Source organism: Schistocerca nitens, chromosome 4 (assembly GCF_023898315.1).
Source record: "Schistocerca nitens isolate TAMUIC-IGC-003100 chromosome 4, iqSchNite1.1, whole genome shotgun sequence".
NCBI lineage: Eukaryota > Metazoa > Arthropoda > Insecta > Orthoptera > Acrididae > Schistocerca > Schistocerca nitens.
In genome coordinates, this window is record NC_064617.1 from 856,509,739 (window position 1) to 856,528,302 (window position 18,564).

The 18,564-nt window shown below is 39.4% G+C and overlaps 1 protein-coding gene across 1 annotated transcript in view; it reads right to left on the minus strand.

The window, feature by feature from the left end:
* Nucleotides 1-18,564, minus strand: part of LOC126252617 (testis-specific serine/threonine-protein kinase 6-like) — a 51,985-nt gene that overhangs the window by 309 nt on the left and 33,112 nt on the right. The gene's annotated exons all lie outside the window — the stretch shown is intronic.

Sequence of the window (18,564 nt, forward strand, 5' to 3'; positions counted from 1 at the left end):
GCGCTAGCGTCAGGGCCGCGTCGCACGTAAAACAGGGAGGTGGGAACCGATGACGTACGTAAACGAGGGTAACACTACATTCACGACACGTGACGTCATTTCGACGGCACCCGTGGCCGACGATTAATTCAGGCCGAAGCACACGTCGGTGTGACGTCATCACTGTAATGTTCAACTGTCGCCCGGCACAAACACACGCTTTATCGAAGAATTCGTCGAGCTGTGTTGACGACGATGGTGATATTTGGTTTGTGGGGCACTTAACTGCGCGGTTATCAGCGCCCATACAAATCCCCAATCTCTTCACTTTCCAGTCTCGCCACATTCCCGAATGATGATAAAATGATGAGGACAACCCAAACACCAAGTCCTTAGGGGGACAAAATCTCAGACCTGGCCAGGAATCGAACGTGGGGCCCCGTGTTCCAGCGGCAGCAATTCTAGCCACTAGACCACGAGCTGAGGACCAGCGTGGAACTTCAAACGGTACAGTAGTTTCCGCTATATAAGCAGCAGGTTTCGCTGCTCGCTCGCGCTGAGAAATACAGAGGCGGCTCTGCCGCCAATTTTATTGACGACGCGGCCGGCCGCGGGTGCAGCAGAACCCATGTGGAAGGGTGGAAAGAAATGTGTCAGGCTTCATAATACGTATTTATATGTGTCGTATATTATGCATTTCTTGTACGTGAATGTGAATCTGCACATGAACTTTCTTAATCCTCCTCACACCTTTCCGTAAAGCGTGGCCAAATCTTAGTTGGGAAATAGTTCTGTAGAATAGTAGTGCCAACCTCACTCCTTGATTGGGGATCAGAGAGACATCAGAGGCAGGGAAAAATCAAAGACGTTCCAGTGTCACAAGATCTGGGGTGGAGAGGTTGGTCACGGCCAAGTGGTTCGACCATCCCCTCCACTGGGGCTCAGGAACACCGCCGTGTGCTCGCCATATTCCGGGAGTGTTACAGAAGACGGGTAAGTGAGCAGACGTGCCCTCAGCGCGTCTGTCTCAATGTTCACGCCTGGAAGAGAGGTAATTGAATATTTGTACTAATTCTTTTATTTCCACCTTTGGACTGTGTAAGGAAATGATGTTCTCGTTTAATTTTGGAAATTTGGCACTGTAAGAGGTCCATGATTAAGGAATTTGTTGCTAGCACACTCGAGCAGATGTAATTTCGATGGATTGCTCACACGCTGCCTGCGATATGTAAGGTATAAGAGAATCTCAGACCAGAGAGCAGTGTTGTATGCGGTAGGAACTGTGTAGTAGTAGTTGCTAGCGAGCAGTCGGGGTGTATGGAGTTGGCTGGGCCGGTCGTGGTGAGCGATGGCGGAGCCTGAGCGTTGTAGTATAAGGTAAAAGCAGCCTCGCGCATATCTAGTATTGCTATATCAAGTCCCATGTAAATGTGTCTAAAGAATCTCTTAATAATAATCTTTCTTATAAAAAAGTAACTTTTGACACTCAATCACCTCAATTTAAAGAATTTACTAATTTCTGCAATCCTTCGTCATCCCGATTATTGAAAAGAAAAATCAGTTGTTTCTTTTTATACATGACAAATCTATCGGCCAGCATTGCACTCGGCTGTGCCAGAAAAATTTCTTATAGGAGCAGATATATATGCGTTATCCGGCGACCTTATTGAGGTAAGAATTTTCTATTTATTCAGAATGATCATTCAGGGCCATGACGCAGCACTGCTGACGTCCAAAATTTACCAGTTTACATTCACAGTCAATTATTGAAAGGTTATAAGTGAGCCACAATTTTATTGAGAGATTAGTCACATTGTATTATTGGTAGGTTACGGAATTCATTTATCTGTTAGTAGGCTACGCAGAATGTGAATGATATAAATAATTATATTTTTTTCTGTAGGGAGGTTACGGAATATTTTTGTTGAGAGGTTACACTTGTCGACAACCGGCCAGGATCGTATTTTTGTGAATTTCTGAGAAGTAGTCAGTTATATATCTGCTCTTATTTACTTAATGTTACATGGAGTTTGCATCTGGCGCAACGCATTTACTAACTTGTCACTCTTTCTTCCACAGATCATCGGCAATTTATTGCTCTTTGTTGTAATTGTATTTGTTTTATTTTTGCTTTGTCTTTGTTTGATTTTGTGCTTAGCTTTGACTTGTGAAAATGCCGCGAAAAACTGCTAATAGTACATCGCGATGCGCAATGAGTGTAAAAGCTGACTCGAATAATTTGACTGATAATACTAGCGACACTCAGTGTCATAATGATAATCCTCTAATTACAGATAATCAGTGCGTACCGACCACAAGTAAAGATTTTATTTCAAATGATGAACAAACAAATTCAAATTTGTCCACGCTCAATTTAACGACATTTGATGACGCGACACGTTCCGTTACAATGAACGCTGCCCAGTTTGACACGCCTGATTTGGAAAATTTACATAGCGAACAGATAATTGTGTCTAACGAAGGTGAACAATGTACTCAAAATATGTCAGATTTATCTGATTCCGGTGTAGTGACCAACAGTGCACATCCAATTGGCAAACCTTTTCAAGAATCAGAGAATGACCAAATAGTTACAGAAAACGTGACAAATGCAGATACACCATCACACAGCACAGAGAATAGAGTAGGTAATATTGGCATGGATCAAGTTATGGCATTATTGCTACAACTTCATGAATCGAACAAACAACTTAATGAAAATCTCAAGCAGTCGAATTAAAAACAAGACAACAATTACAAACAACTTAATGAAAATCTCAAACAGATTAATGAAAAACTTGACACCTCTACCGATCAGCTTACTGAACAGATTACAGCCGTTGCCGAGCAATGTAACGAAACTAAAAAACAGTTACGTGAGGAAATTAAGGCTAGTGCTAGGAATAGTAGTGAAGAAATTAGATCCGTTGCACAAGAAATATGTAATACACATGCAGCCACAACAAAATTACTTAGAGATGAAATTAGTGCAGTTGCTAAACAATGTTCAGAAAACGCAACACAGTTACGCGACGAGTTTAAATTAATGTCAGCAGAACTTTCACGCACACTAGATGCGAAAGTAGACAAGAAATTCGAACAACAGAACAGCCAAATTGACGAACGTTTTAATCACCACCTACAAAACAGTGAAACGCGTTACCGTAAATTTATACAGGAACAGAATAAAGTAAAGAAACAAGTCATGGAAACAATTACGGCACAGAGACAGGAAGATAAGCGTAAGTTATTTACGAAACCAAAAACATACGTAGACAACAACATTGCTACAGTATCAGACGAAATCAAACAGTTGAACACCGAATTGCATGATGAAATCTCCGATCTTAAAACAAAAACAGACACACACACAGTAGACTTTCACAGTGACCAACAGACTTGAACAATAAGAATTAATACAGGATCCCGATGGCGTCAAAGCAGACGTTAAGAAATTAAACGAAACCACACGTAAAATCAAAAAATAAATTAATGCTTGTGACACTAAAAATGATGATCAGGTTAAAGCATTGACTGAAAAATTTGATGAATTGGCCAGTCGTACTGAGGTTATCGAAAATAACAACGACACTAAATCAGACGATACGTCACCAATTTCGTTCAATCAAACACCCGAATTCCAAAACTTACAGCAGACAATCAATGAGATAGGTTCGTCCAATAATACATTACGTAGAAAATTGTCATCTTTACAGCAAGAAGTGACAGAGATGAAAAATGTTTCAGCCCCCAACACGGCACAGCATACGCCACATTCCGAACATTTCTCACACTCACACAGCCAGTATAATTTAGGTAATTTACAGAGAGTACGTGACTTAGATTCCGAACAGTCACAGACAAACAGATTATCATTCAATCCTGAACCCGTTCAGACATACGGAGACGATAATTTTGATTACAAGCACTTTCTATCCATTAGGAAATTTAAGGTATTTAAAAATGACAGAACACAGATTCACCCTTTGGATTGGATACAACAATTTAGCTTTGTTTTTCCACCAACTTGGCCCGTAACACACAAACTTGAATTTATTTGCAGTTTTTTGGAAGGCGAACCGGCAACTCGTATGAGACCGATCGCGAGACAATGCTACTCGGTAGAAGAATTTCAGAATGCTTTTCTGTCAGCGTATTGGTCGAAGACGACACAGCGCGGAATCAAAGATCAATTAATTAGCTTACCAAATTATGAGAACTCAAATTTTCCCACTTCACGCAATTTTTTGAACACATGGTCCAACAAAACCAATACTTAAGTGAGCCATACAGTAAATCAGCACTTATTCAATTATGAATTTCTAAATTACCACGATCATTAAGATTGTCACTTTTAACAGGTCAGCAGAAATAAAATATTTCGGCATTCAGAGACCTGTTACAGCTTTTGGAAGTTCAGCAATCAGACTATTCCTTCATTAACAAAAATTTTTCACATCATAAACAAGCGTACGGAAATTACGATCAGTCACACTATTTTAATAGCAAAGGTGATAGACGGTCCAGGAATGACAACCACTAGAACTTTAATAACAGACAAAACTTTAATTATCAATATCCTCATGGTTATCAGCAACAGCAAAGACAATTTGGCAACAATAGAGGCTTTTCCCCACAACATCAACAAAACCAGTCGGTTAGCATACCTAACCAACAATGTAGTCTGAAAGGTCAACCAAGCTTTAATGTTTCGCCGCCTACACGTATAGCGTCGGCTCCACCAAATAGTAACGCATAGCAACAAGGAAATCACTATGTACAGAAAACACACCATTTCAACTCATATCGCAATGCGCCGTGTAGCAACGATTATTATGACAGACGTAAAAGTAAAGAGCACAGTTTTCAGCGTACGTTTAATAACAGTCGGTCTTACCAGCAGCATAATCAACCACAACAACAGATTATCATGAATGAACCAGACAGTCGGTATAATCCCGAACCTAATACGTCAGGAAGAAATAACAGAACAGTACAAATAGTCGAGACGCCACAGCATCCTCCCGCAAATAACAGCACGTCAGAAAGAATTTGACTAGATACAGTGCAGAATGAATCTTCCAGTAACGTAAGCACTACTTTTGACACACAGAATCTTGTTTACGAAAATGTTATTACTTTTGACGACATCCGAGACACTCTTTTACATGAAAAACCAGTTATACAAAAAACCATTTCCCACCCTGTCATTGAAGTAAAGATTGGATCATCCAAATTTTCAGCAGTAATCGATTCTGGATCACCTACGTCAGTTATAAATGAGGAAACTTTCAACGAATGTAACAAAGAGAATACCTATCCTACGTTACCATTAGGCAAAATTAAAGTAAAAGGAGCAGTATCTGGTAAAGGAGTAGATGTAAAATTACAGACACACTTATCGTTTTGTATTGCAGGTCATACGTTCCACTCAAATTTTTGGATTGTTCCCTTATTGACAACAGACGTTATTTTAGGTACGAATTTTCTGGTACAACATGACGCAATTATTGACTTTCAAAATTCCTATTTAATGTTAAAGGATGAGAATGTACAACTGGCATTAGAATTTCAGCACTCTTTATCTGCAGATGAACAGGCAATTAATCTAACAGAGGTCATTTCTACATCGCGTAACACGGACTGTCATTCCACATTGTTCACAGATACGTACGTACACAACTATAATACACCAGACGAAGCCGACTATGACGTTATGCAAATGATTTCTGATAAAGTAAAACAAAGCAGTGCAAATACAGACGACGAACGTACTCAACTACGCAATATTCTTTTACAGCAAGCTCCAGTTTTTGACAACGTCCCTGGTACTATATCCGGTACTATGAATTTCAAGTTAAACTGCACGACACATTTAAAGCTAAACATTATCCCATTCCTTATATCCACAGAGAACAAGTTAAGAAAGAATTACAAGCTATGCTAGACCAAGGAATTATTGAACCGGCAGTTAGTCCGTACATAAACCCGCTCCATATTGTGCTTGATTCGCGTCATGTCAACGACATTATTATTAATGAAACAGATCGCCCACAGACACTAGAAGAACTCTTACAGAAATTTCATGATACTGCTATTTATTCCACATTAGATTTGAAATCGGGATTTTGGCAAATCCAGCTCCATCCGAACTGCAGAAAGTACACAGCGTTTCTCTGTTTTGGTGATTGTTATCAATTTTGCAAATTACCTTTCGGTCTAACAATTTCTTCAGCTGCATTTATTCGCGGTTTGAATACTATACTTCCGACAGAACTTAAAGACCGAATCACAACGTATGTAGACGACATTCTTATTGCAGAAGCTAACTGGTCTGAACATAATCTGATTCTGGAACAACTGTTGCAAACTTTTCGTGCACAAGGACTCACAGTTAATCTTAACAAATCGCACTTTGGCAAAACTTCCATAAAATTTCTTGGACATGTAATTTCAGCAGAAGGCATTGCGCCTGACCCGGAAAAACTTCAAGCTTTACGTGACATTACTGTTCCAACGACAAAGAAACAATTACGCAGTTTTTTGGGATGAATTAATTTTTTCCGCAAATCTATTCATTACTCTGCTTTAGATACACCTAGATTATGCCAGCTGACGGGTAAAAACGCTATTTGGTCCTGGGATAGCCAAGCACAGTCTGAATTTGCTAATCTGAAACATGCCTTGTTGAATGCACCACTTTTATCACACCCAGATCTTACTAGAATTTTTTCCATTGCCACCGACAGTTCTAACACCGCTTTAGGCGTACACATTTTTCAGGAAATTGAAGAAGACGCTACTACAGTAATTAAAAACATCGCCTTTGCAAGTCGCATTCTGTCACCTGCTGAACGCAATTATTCTGTCACAGAACTTGAAACATTATGTGTTGTATGGGCATTTACGAGATTTAGGCATTTTCTTTATGGAAGACATACGACCGTTTACACAGGTCATAGAGCTATACAGTTTTTACTTTCCGCAAAATTTACACACGACAGGTTAAGCAGATGGAAACTTTATTTACAGGAATTTAATTTTACAATTGTTCACATTACCGGTACACAGAATATTGTAGCAGACGCACTATCCCGTTCTCTCAGCAACAATCAGCAAGACATAGCAACCAACTTCTGCGGAGCAAATTCTAGCGTCATGTATATGCAAGTCGCATTTGAAAATTTCATTTCATCGTCATTACGAGACATAGCACAGGAGCAGAGCAAAGACAACGTGTGGAAAGGAATTAAACGCCTTTGGCAAGATAAGAATAATGTTACCATTAGAAACCATTATACTGTACGCAATAGTATTCTGTTTCGCCGCTCTCACCCTGACAGCAACAACTGGTTACTATGTATTCCTGACGAGCTTGTTAACAAATAAATTTGGTATACTCATTTAAGTTACGCACATTACGGAGCCAGAAAATGTTTTCTTATACTGAGACAGAACTGTTATTTTGCCAACATGGAGAAACGTATTCGACGAGTTTTAGCGTCAAGTAAAATCTGCCAGAAAGCTAAATCAGACTCGACTTCACATATTCCTCCGTTACATCCCATTGTACCCGTTAAATTGAGTCACATAGCCGCTGTAGACATTTTTGGTCCGATTCCCAGATCTAATAGAGGTTTTTGTTACATCTTTGTCGCTTTTGAACTTACTTCGAAATTTGTTACCTTCACTCCGTTACGCAAAGCTACTGCTAAATCTGTTTCGAATGCATTTGTAAAACATTTTCTATTTCATGTAGGGCATGCATTGAAAGTAATTTTCGACAATGGACCACAATTTCCATCTGCGATATGGACCAGTATGTTACGAGCTAGAAACATTTCTCCGATCTATATATCCAAGTATCACGCTTCTTCGAACCCTTGTGAACGACTGATGAAAGAAATTGGTAAACTATGTAGAATATACTGCCATAAAAAACATATTGATTGGGACATACACATACTCTCATTCCAGGACGTAATTAACTCCATACCAAATGAATCTACTATGCTATCTCCGACTGTTATATTAAAAAATGTTGAACCACCTAACAAAATTAAAGAATTAGTATCTTTTCCTACATCTCGTCGACTACGTCACCATGACATAATTGAGATTGCGCTCAACAACATCAAACGTGCCGCAGAGCGCCGGAGACGACAGCAGAAACAGGTTTGTACACGCCGTGACTTTCACATTGGACAGAAGATATTAGTACGCACGCATTATTTATCCAACAGAGGAAAGAGTAGATGCAGTAAATTTGAGCTTCTATACGCAGGTCCATATAGAATACGAAGCATTTCTCACCCTAATGTAGTGCACGTCGAAACTTTGAGAACCAGAAAAAGCAAGGGCAATCACCATGTCTCCAATATTAAACCCTTTATTGAATGAACATACTTAATGATTTATCACACTGTAATACCATTTCCTGATATTTATATGGCCACTTATGCAATTATATTTATGTGACCACTTACTGATGATTATCATATTTTTTCTTGGCAAGTGCCCGGCAAGGTAAAGTTATCAGGTCGCTTTTCTTGTTGTTACACATCAGACCGTGCACATTTTATATTATTTGTGTATGTATGATTGTTTTCCTATCGAAAGTAGAATTTTTCTCTGTATGTACTATGAAATCTTTAATATGTAACAAACACCAGTTGACACTGACATTTTGTCTTATGATATCTTAACATCGTGACTATTTTACATTTTTTGCTACTGCATTATGATACTGTGTGTACATTTTTTGCACTTGAAAACTGTCTATGTTTTTGACCTAATACGTTTTCTGTCATGCTATGGCCGGCCGGTGTGGCCGTGCAGTTAAAGGCGCTTCAGTCTGGAACCGCGTGACCGCTACGGTCGCAGGTTCGAATCCTGCATCGGGCATGGATGTGTGTGATGTCCTTAGGTTAGTTAGGTTTAATTAGTTCTAAGTTCTAGGCGACTAATGACCTCAGAAGTTAAGTCGCATAGTGCTCAGAGCCATTTGAACCATTTGTCATGCTATGCTGTATGCTTAATTATATCACTAGAAACAAGTTTTTATTTCATGGGTATATGATTTAAATGCAAGATATTAATCCATTTTCATCATTTTCAGAAAGCAATAACGTGTAAAAGAAATAAATTAAACAAACCACAGTGGATTACTATGAAATAGAAATTTAACAACTGGAATGAATGAAAGAAAGAAAATGCAATACCTTGTCATGAAGAGTAAATTGATCAGAATTAACAAGCATTAACAAGAATATACTATACACACTGTATAATAACAGTCTTAACTAATTATTTTCCTTTCAGAATACGAAGCGATTGATGCAAGCTGTCAGACAGAACTACACATGTCAATTTTAGTGATGAAATATGCTAGAAATAAGAAACTCTATACTATGAATAGATGTATGAAGTAAATGGTAATATGAATATGAATATTGAAGTGTCTACTTTTTGCACATGATAATAAATGATGATGAATACTTATATGAAGAATACGGTAATATGAATAATGAAGTTTTTCTTTGCAGATGATGATAATGATGACGTTTATATATTTACTGTTAGTTAAGAAATGCTATGTAGTTATTTAAGTATTTGTTGCAGTTCCTTTTGACAGCATATCTTATGTCGCATAGTATAATGACTGAATGTTTTGGAAAAGACAGCTAGAGTACATACATATTGAGTACACGTTTCATTACCTGTTAATTCGAAGTTCACTACTTTTCAGCATAATATGCATTTCTTCTTTCAGCTCAATAATCCATTTTGTATTTTTTCCAGGAGAAGATTTTCATGATATTAATATGCTATAAACACTTAGTTATGAAACATGTTCTAATACCTGCATTTTTTTACCCATTTGTGTGTATCATTCATGAATGTGATCACATATACTCTACTTGTTTCATAACCTTGCTACAGCTGACTCATGACGAATGACGTTATTAATCCTTATTTCCAGCAATAAGTCAAAAGCAAATATTTTCGTACCTTCGTACCCCAGCAATTAATTATCGATCCGAACGCAATGCATTGCTAGCAAAAAAAAAAAAAAATTATTACCAGTCCCAATTATTACCAGTATACAACTAAATAATGCTACCAGTTGAAGATATATTTCTAGTCCTAAATATAATGCAAATTTCTCTGATGTATTGAATCCATTATATCTATGTATTATTGGACTACAGACCTTGAGAAATAGTTACAATGTGTTACATTTTAAATATGTCTTATGTCACTTGAATGATGACTTCTGAGTAATACTGAATGATGTTTTGTAATAATGCATAAATGCTATGCCAATGATTACTGTAATGAGATGTATTATGAATGATGTTTTGTAACACTGCATAAATGCTATACCAATGATTACTGTAATACGATGACTTGTGCATAAATGCTATGCCAATAATTAACTCTTGTTTTGAATGATGACTTCTGAATAATGCATAACAAATGCTTTGTAACTGGTCAATGAGTGCCAATAATTACCGTAATGAGATGGCTTATGCCAATGATTACTGTTATGTGATGACTTATGTATAAATGTTATGTAAATAATTCTGTAAATAATATTTTGTTACACTCCATAAATGCTATGCCAATAATTACTGCAATGAGATGAGTTATGAATAGTGTTTTGTAATACTCAATACTTACTACATCTTTAGTAACTAGCCAATGAGTGCCAATAATTATTCAAATCGCTTGATACACTAATTCTGAATGATGACTAGCATAAGACTTAATGTGTCCTTCACCTTCTGACCTAATTACCAGCAATTACTGCAATATTCGTTTGTCCTGTCCATCCTCATGATCATGGAGCACTATATTTGGTTTGTGCACTAATTCTACATTGATGTAAGAGTATGGATTCTACCAGAATGTGGTGCGTATACATTTTGTCATTTCTTGATATGTTCTGTACTCAGTGCGTGTGCACTCTATTTCATTTCTTAATATGTTCTGCACTTATCAATAATGTATATACTCTGTGCACATGCACTGTAAAAGTAACTTTTGACAATCAATCATCTCAATTTAAAGAATTTACTAATTTCTGCAATCCTTCATCATCCCGATTATTGAAAAGAAAAATCAGTTGTTTCTTTTTATACATGACAAATCTATCGGCCAGCATTGCACTCGGCTATGCCAGAAAAATTTCTTATAGGAGCAGATATATATGCGTTATCCGGCGACCTTATTGAGGTAAGAATTTTCTATTTATTCAGAATGATCATTCAGGGCCATGACGCAGCACTGCTGACGTCCAAAATTTACCAGTTTACATTCACAGTCATGATAGAATTTTAGAGTGCGTGTGCACTTCATTTCATTTGTTAATATGATCAGTTGTCCTAAATATGCTAAAGATTTTTATAGTGCGTGTGAACTTTATTTCTTTTCTTAATGTATTCAGTACTTATACAATGTTAAAGAGTACAGAACATATTAAGAAATCAAATAGTGTATACACAATGAGTACAAAATAAATTAACAAATGACATAAAGTGCACACACACTGTATAAGTCTTTAGCATTTTTTACAAGAACTGAATACGTTAAGAAATGAAATGAAGTGCACATGCACTTAAAAGTCTCTCATTTTTACAAGAACTGGAAACATTAAGAAAAGAAATAAAGTGCACACGCACTGTAAAAGTCACGGTGGTGGACAGTTTGATGTCAACCGAAGGAGATGTCATTATGGTCCTACTGTTTGGTGTACCTAATGTACTACCAAAATGATAACATACAATATTAATACAAGATTTCAGTGTCTTGGCTACACTGATGAATACTTCAGGGAAGAGATGTTCAGATTGTCTCACTTGGTGTTGTGCTTCTGTAGAAAGATATAGACTTTCAGTGCAGCTATGTGCAATCTACTGTGCTACTCCGGCGACCTTATTGAGGTAAGCATTTTCTATTTATTCAGAATGATCATTCAGGGCCATGACGCAGCACTGCTGACGTCCAAAATTTACCAGTTTACATTCACAGTCAATTATTGAAAGGTTATAAGTGAGCCACAATTTTATTGAGAGATTAGTCACATTGTATTATTGGTAGGTTACGGAATTCATTTATCTGTTAGTAGGCTACGCAGAATGTGAATGATATAAATAATTATATTTTTTCTGTAGGGAGGTTACGGAATATTTTTGTTGAGAGGTTACAACCCCTTTGTTAATGTATCTGGTCCCCAGTTTGCCCGTTATCCTCCTCACATAATGGATGTCATATGTAAAATATTGGGAGACTTTGGTGGTATACATTTGGCCAACGCAATTCCGTCTTGCCCATAGAAATGTGCATGCAGATTAGTATATAATATACCCGAACTATAAGTTGTAAAATTGGAATATCTGTAAACTGGAGCAATTGCTGCAATCACTGTAAAATCGAGTGATAATGCTGAAAATAAATCGGTAATCAATTGTCATCAATCTTTAACATATCTTAAAAATCACAAAGTAGTCAAGTTAAAGAAATTCATTTAAAATAAAAGCTATAGAATGCAGGGACCCACACATCAGCGTGTGAGCCCTCCAGCCCCTTGCCTAGTATCGAACAGAAAGGGCACGCTCTCTAGGTAGCGCTCTCAAGCTCCCCTCCCCAGTTATCCGTTGCGCAGTTTTCATTCAGGGCTTCACGACATCAACTTTCATCTGGCGTCCCTAGAGAAGGAGGTTAGACGGGAAACTTTCACCTAAATCACTTTACTGGAGCCATCGCGTGACCGCAAAATACTTCGTCGCAAAAAAAAAAAAAAAAAAAAAAAAAAAAGGGCATGTGGCATTGTTGGCCGGGAGACCCCATCCGGATAAGTTCGGCCGCTGAGTGCAAGTTTTATTTCAGTCGACGCCACATTGGGCGACTTGCGTGCCGGTGATGATGAAATAATGATGAGGACAACACAACATCCAATCCATGAGCGGAGAAAATCTCCAACCCTGCCGGAAATCCAACTGGGGCCCGCTGCATGGGAGGCAAGCACGTTACCACTTTCTTTTTCATTTCGAAGTTCGTTGTTGATCCCTTCACTCAGTTTTTTTTTTTCAATTACTGCGAGCAGGCAGCTCTCTGACCGAGCACGCTGAGCTACCACACTCAGCTAACCAGGCAGACACTTCATCACACTTGTTCAGGAATGGATGCCGAACAGTTGATGGCAGCATATGATGGTGGCAGACTGCACTGCTTGAAAATAAAGATAAATGGAAACAGTAGTGGGTGGAACCGCCAATAGACAGAGGAGGAGCTACAAGTGTTCACCAGAACCAGCTGCATGAAACACAGTGCGAGGACGTAAAGAACAACGAAAATTATTTGAGATTGGACGACAAAACATTTCCATTTGCCCTCATGAAAATGGCCCCTCATATCCGCATACACGATACTCATTTATTAAATTCCATATCTTAATTTCATGCCTCATAATCGCTGTACAAGGTGACAATTACAAAACTACACACATCAAAAAAAGTTTTGAATCACCTCGGTTCCGAGAGTTCCGGAATCTGTACAGAAAACTGGAATAGGGATCTACATAAACATCATTTCCGCCCTTTTCATTGCTCATGAAAACCACACATTGCATGTTGTACCACCATACATCATACCTTCAGAGATTGCTCTACACACTGGTACCTCTCATACCCAGTAGCACATCCTCTTGCATCGATGTATGCCTGTATTCGTCGTGGCATACAATCCACAAGTTCATTTAGACACTGTTGGTTCAGTTTGTCCCAATCCTCAACGGCGATTCGGCGTGGATCCCTCTGAGTGGTTGGTGGGTCACATCGTTCATAAGCAGGCCTGTTCAATAGGGTTCACGTTTGGAGAACATGCTGGCCACTCTAGTCGAGCGATGTCGTTATCCTGAAGGAAGTCACTCACAATATGTGCACGATGGGGGTGTGAATTGTCGTCCTTGAAGACGAATGCGTCGCCAATATGCCCAATATGGTTGCACTGTCGCTCGGAGGATGGCATTCACATATCGTACAGTCGTTACGGCGCCTTCCATGACCACCAGCGGCGTATGTCGGCTCCACATAATGCCACCCCAAAACAGCAGGGAACCTCCACCTTGCTGCACTCGCTGGGAAGTGTGTCTAAGTCGTTCAGCCTGACTGGGTTGCCTCCAAACACGTCTCCGACGGTTGTCTGGTTTGAAGGCATATGTGAAACTCATCGGTGAAGAGAACGTGATGCCAATCCCGAGCGGTCCGTTCGGCATGTTGTTGGGCCCATCTGTAACGTCTGCACGGTGTAGTGGTTGCGAAGATGGTCCCAGATATGGACGTCGGGAGTGAAGCTATTGCGCACAGTTTGAGTCGTAACACGATGTCCTGTGGCTGCACGAAAAGCATTATTCAACATGGAGGCGTCGCTGTCAGGGTTCCTCCGAGTCATAATCCGTAGGTAGCGATCATCCTTGGGCAGCCTGAGCGAGGTATGTCATCGACAGTTCCTGTCTCTCTGTATCTCCTCTATGTCCGAACAACATCGCTTTGGTGCGCTCCGAGACGCCAGGACCCTTCCCTTGTTGAGAGCCCTTCCTGGCACAAAGTAACAATGCGGACGCGATCGAACAGCGGTATTGAACGTCTAGGCATGGTTGAACTACAGACAACACGAGCTGTGTACTTCCTTCCTGGTGGAATGACTGTAACTGATCGGCTGTCGGACCCTCTCCGTCTAATAGGCGCTGCTCATGCATGGTTGTTTACATCTTTTGGCGGTTTTAGTGACATATCTAAACAGTCAAAGGAACTGTGTCTGTGATACTATATCCACAGTCAACGTCTATCTTCAAGAGTTTTTGGAACCGGGGTGATGCAAAACATGTTTGATGTCTGTATATGAACAAAACGTAAATTAGTTACAAACTACGGCATGCATATGCTTTATTCTACATGTAAACGTCACTACAGGTATTCGGATTTACATTATGACATGTTCGATATACCTGCCATCATTGGCGATGAAGTGTTGGAACATCGATGCTGTCAGTAACCTCCTGAACGGCTGTTTTCAGCTCGCAATGGTTCTAGCCTTATTGCTGTGCACCTTACCTGTAGTATAGCCTGACAAAAAGAAATCGCATGTGTTCATATCTGGAGTACGTGGCGACAAATCGAGACCCATGCCAGTGGCCGTTGGGTACCCCAGATCCAGAATGGCTTTCCTGAAGTGCCCCTCCATTACATCAGACACTCTCCTGCTTCGATGGGGTCGAGCTCCGCCTTGCATGAAGCACATCATGTCGAAATCAGGGTCACTTTGGGTAATGGGGATGAAATCATCTTCCAAAAGCTTCACGTACCATTCGGTAGTCACCGTGCCATCAAGAAATGTCCCACCGATTATTCTGTGACTGGACATTGCACGCCACACAGTCATCCGTTCAGGGTGAAGAGACTTCTCGATCGCGAAATGCTGATTCTCAGCCCCCCAAAGACGCCAACTTTGCTTATTGACGAACCCATCGAAATGAAAGTGTGCCTCGTGACTAAACCAAACCAACTGCGTATATTAATTGCCATCATGCCCCATGGCCAACCGTGCAGTTTGAACGTCCTAACGCAAACCACTCAGAAGTTGTGGCGATTTTATTTCATCTAGTTCAATAATTGTCACCCTATATTTGGAGGGCCTTCAACTGTATCGTTCATGATTTAAATGATGAAACACTGCGCTAGTTACTTATTTTTTCATGCTTAATGACGCTTTTCGAGAATTTATTCCCTTTGTCAAAATGAAATATTCACACAGATATTTTATGTTGTATCTGTATGTGTCTTGCTCTGCCTTGCAGTCACGTTTTATGGTTTACTGCAATCAGATAGATTTCTATGGTCAGATTTCCCGAAACACCACCTAAAATACCTATGTAAATATTCGTACTTGATCATGAGAATAAATTCTCGCAAAGCGTCGTGGAATAAAACGTAACTGGTATACTGTTTCATCGTTTAAATCATGAACGCTATCTCTGCTAAAGACCGTCTAATGGCTGCTAAGTTAGATTTTAGCAACAGATGAAAGCTATTCCGGCTTGCAATATAGTACTCGAATCCTTGTATACCATTTTACCTATTAGTCCAGAAACACACGAACCACTGTATACAGCGTGACTATATGAAATAAAATCGACGTAACTCCTGAACGGTTTGCGTTGGCTGCTGGGCATGATGGGAATTAGTATGGTTTGGTTTAGCGATGAAGTCCACTTTCATTTGGATCAAAGTGGGCTTCATTCGGATGGGCTCGTAAGTAAGCAAAATTGGCGCATTTGGGCGACTGAGAATCCGCATTTCGCAATAGAGAAGTCTCTTCACCCTGGTATGCAATGTCCAGTCACTGAATAATCGGTGCGATATTCCTTGATGGCACGGTGACTCCGAACGGCACGTGAAGTTTTTGGAAGATGATTTCATTCCCATTATCCAAAGTAAACCCGATTTCGGCAAGATGCAAGACGGAGCTCGATGCCATCAAAACAGGAGGGTCTCTGATGTCCTGGAGGAGCACTTTGGGGACAGCATTCTGGCTCTGGGATACCCAGAGGCCAGTGGCATGGGCCTCAATTAGCAGCCATGTTCTACAGATCGGAACACATGTGGGGATGTGTTAAAGACAAGGTGTACAGCAATAACACCAAAACCATTGCTGAGCTAGAAACAGCCATTCAGGAGGTCCTTGACAGCATCTATGTTCGGACACTTAAGGGGATACGGAATCACCTATCCCCGCAATGTTAATATATGCCTACTATAGGGAACATTTTCTCACAAACTACTGGAGACAGAGAGGTAAAAATTTTACTGTATGTGCATTCATATGTTACAACAATACTGAAACAACAGTTTATTGTCAATGTATTTTCTTACAGAGATATTGTACATTTATTTTTAAGTAAATTTTTTCCATCGCTTTTTACTAGACTATCACCCCTAAGTCTTTTGTAAATCAAGTAATTAAAAAATCGTTGTTTCAGTATGTAATAGGGACCTATGTCACTACGTCATAAAAATTTCAGACTTCTAGGTTGACCAGTACCTGAGATAATGTTCCTAGATGAAGTAAAAAGTAAACTTACGGGAAACGGAGAAAGAAGATTAAAACATTCCTGATCCGTAGCTAATACCCCCTTCACAGTCTTCATAATCATCTTCAAGTCTTCTTTTGGCACCCCTCTGCACCTGTCTTGCTTTTTTCACTAATGTCTTGATTATATTATCAGCATGCCTTAGTCTGTGCTGATCTAAAAAGAACATAGCACGTACCGTACGGGAACCAACACACATACCCAACTTTTGAAGGACCTGGCATTTAGTTATATTTCCAAGATTGAAGGTTGCCACAGCATCATACACACCAAAATGTAGTGTATTAATTCCGACAAACACTGTTTTTGGGAGACGATGCCATATCACACTATTCAAGCACTCGTTGGGGTTCTGCGTTTTTCCGTGAAGACATTTCATCAGAAGACTTCTGTCAGCCAGATCTCTGAAAATGGGCTTTATTTCTGCCATGATGGCTGATGGTAGACTGTGGTGGTGAATGTATTTCTCTCCTGTTGTTAGTCCCCTATTGTATTTACACCAGCTGTTTTCACCTTTGGGGCACAAACCATGTTGTGGATGCTCATCCGTGGATGCGGTGTGGAAATATAAAGCCCATATAGCTCTCCTCATTTCTTCAAGATTGCCTGTATTTTGCCTGATTGCAAGGCCATAGCAGTTCTGAATGTGGTCTATTATGGAATCAGTCAATCTTCCTCTGCCATCCAAGGTTTTCCCATCATCTAGTTTTTTCCCTTTCATAACTGATTTTAACCTTCTCAGCCTGGCACCCATTCTCTTCTGCACATGTCCTATACATTCAAGTTTGCTTATATTTACACTGTTCCCATATGGTTTGCTTTCCAAAACTTCTTTGAATGCTTTAGAGTCACCATCTCCCACATATTTGACATAGCGAACATTATACCACTGTGAAGAGCGCAATACCCGATCTCACAAATATATAAAAATAAAATAGTTATAATTGTAGTAGAGCTATGTATGATACGTCATTTTAAAGAGGAAACATGGCAGAATATAATACGCCAATAAAAAAAAATTCGATTTTTTAACCCAAAATCCGATTCCGTATCCCCTTAAACGGGCCACGCAGAATTTTACTATTCGTCTGCGCCACATCATCGCCAATGATGGCAGGCTTATCGAACATGTCATAACCTAAATCGGAATATCTGTAGTGATGTTTATATGTTGAATAATTTGTGTGCACGATCTAGTTTGTAACTAATTCACGTTTTTTTCATATAGTTCAATAACTGTCATCCTAGAAGTCACCTAATGGAGGAATGTATTAAGGTTAAGTTAGGTTATTCGGAGAACAAATAAACAGATTAATTTCACTTTTGTACTTTTTGAGCACACTTGACTTTTCATCTCCATCTCCTTCCACATCCTATCTTTTTAAATGTAAGCTTAACACCATCCACACTGCAGCAACTTCGAATGCAGCTGA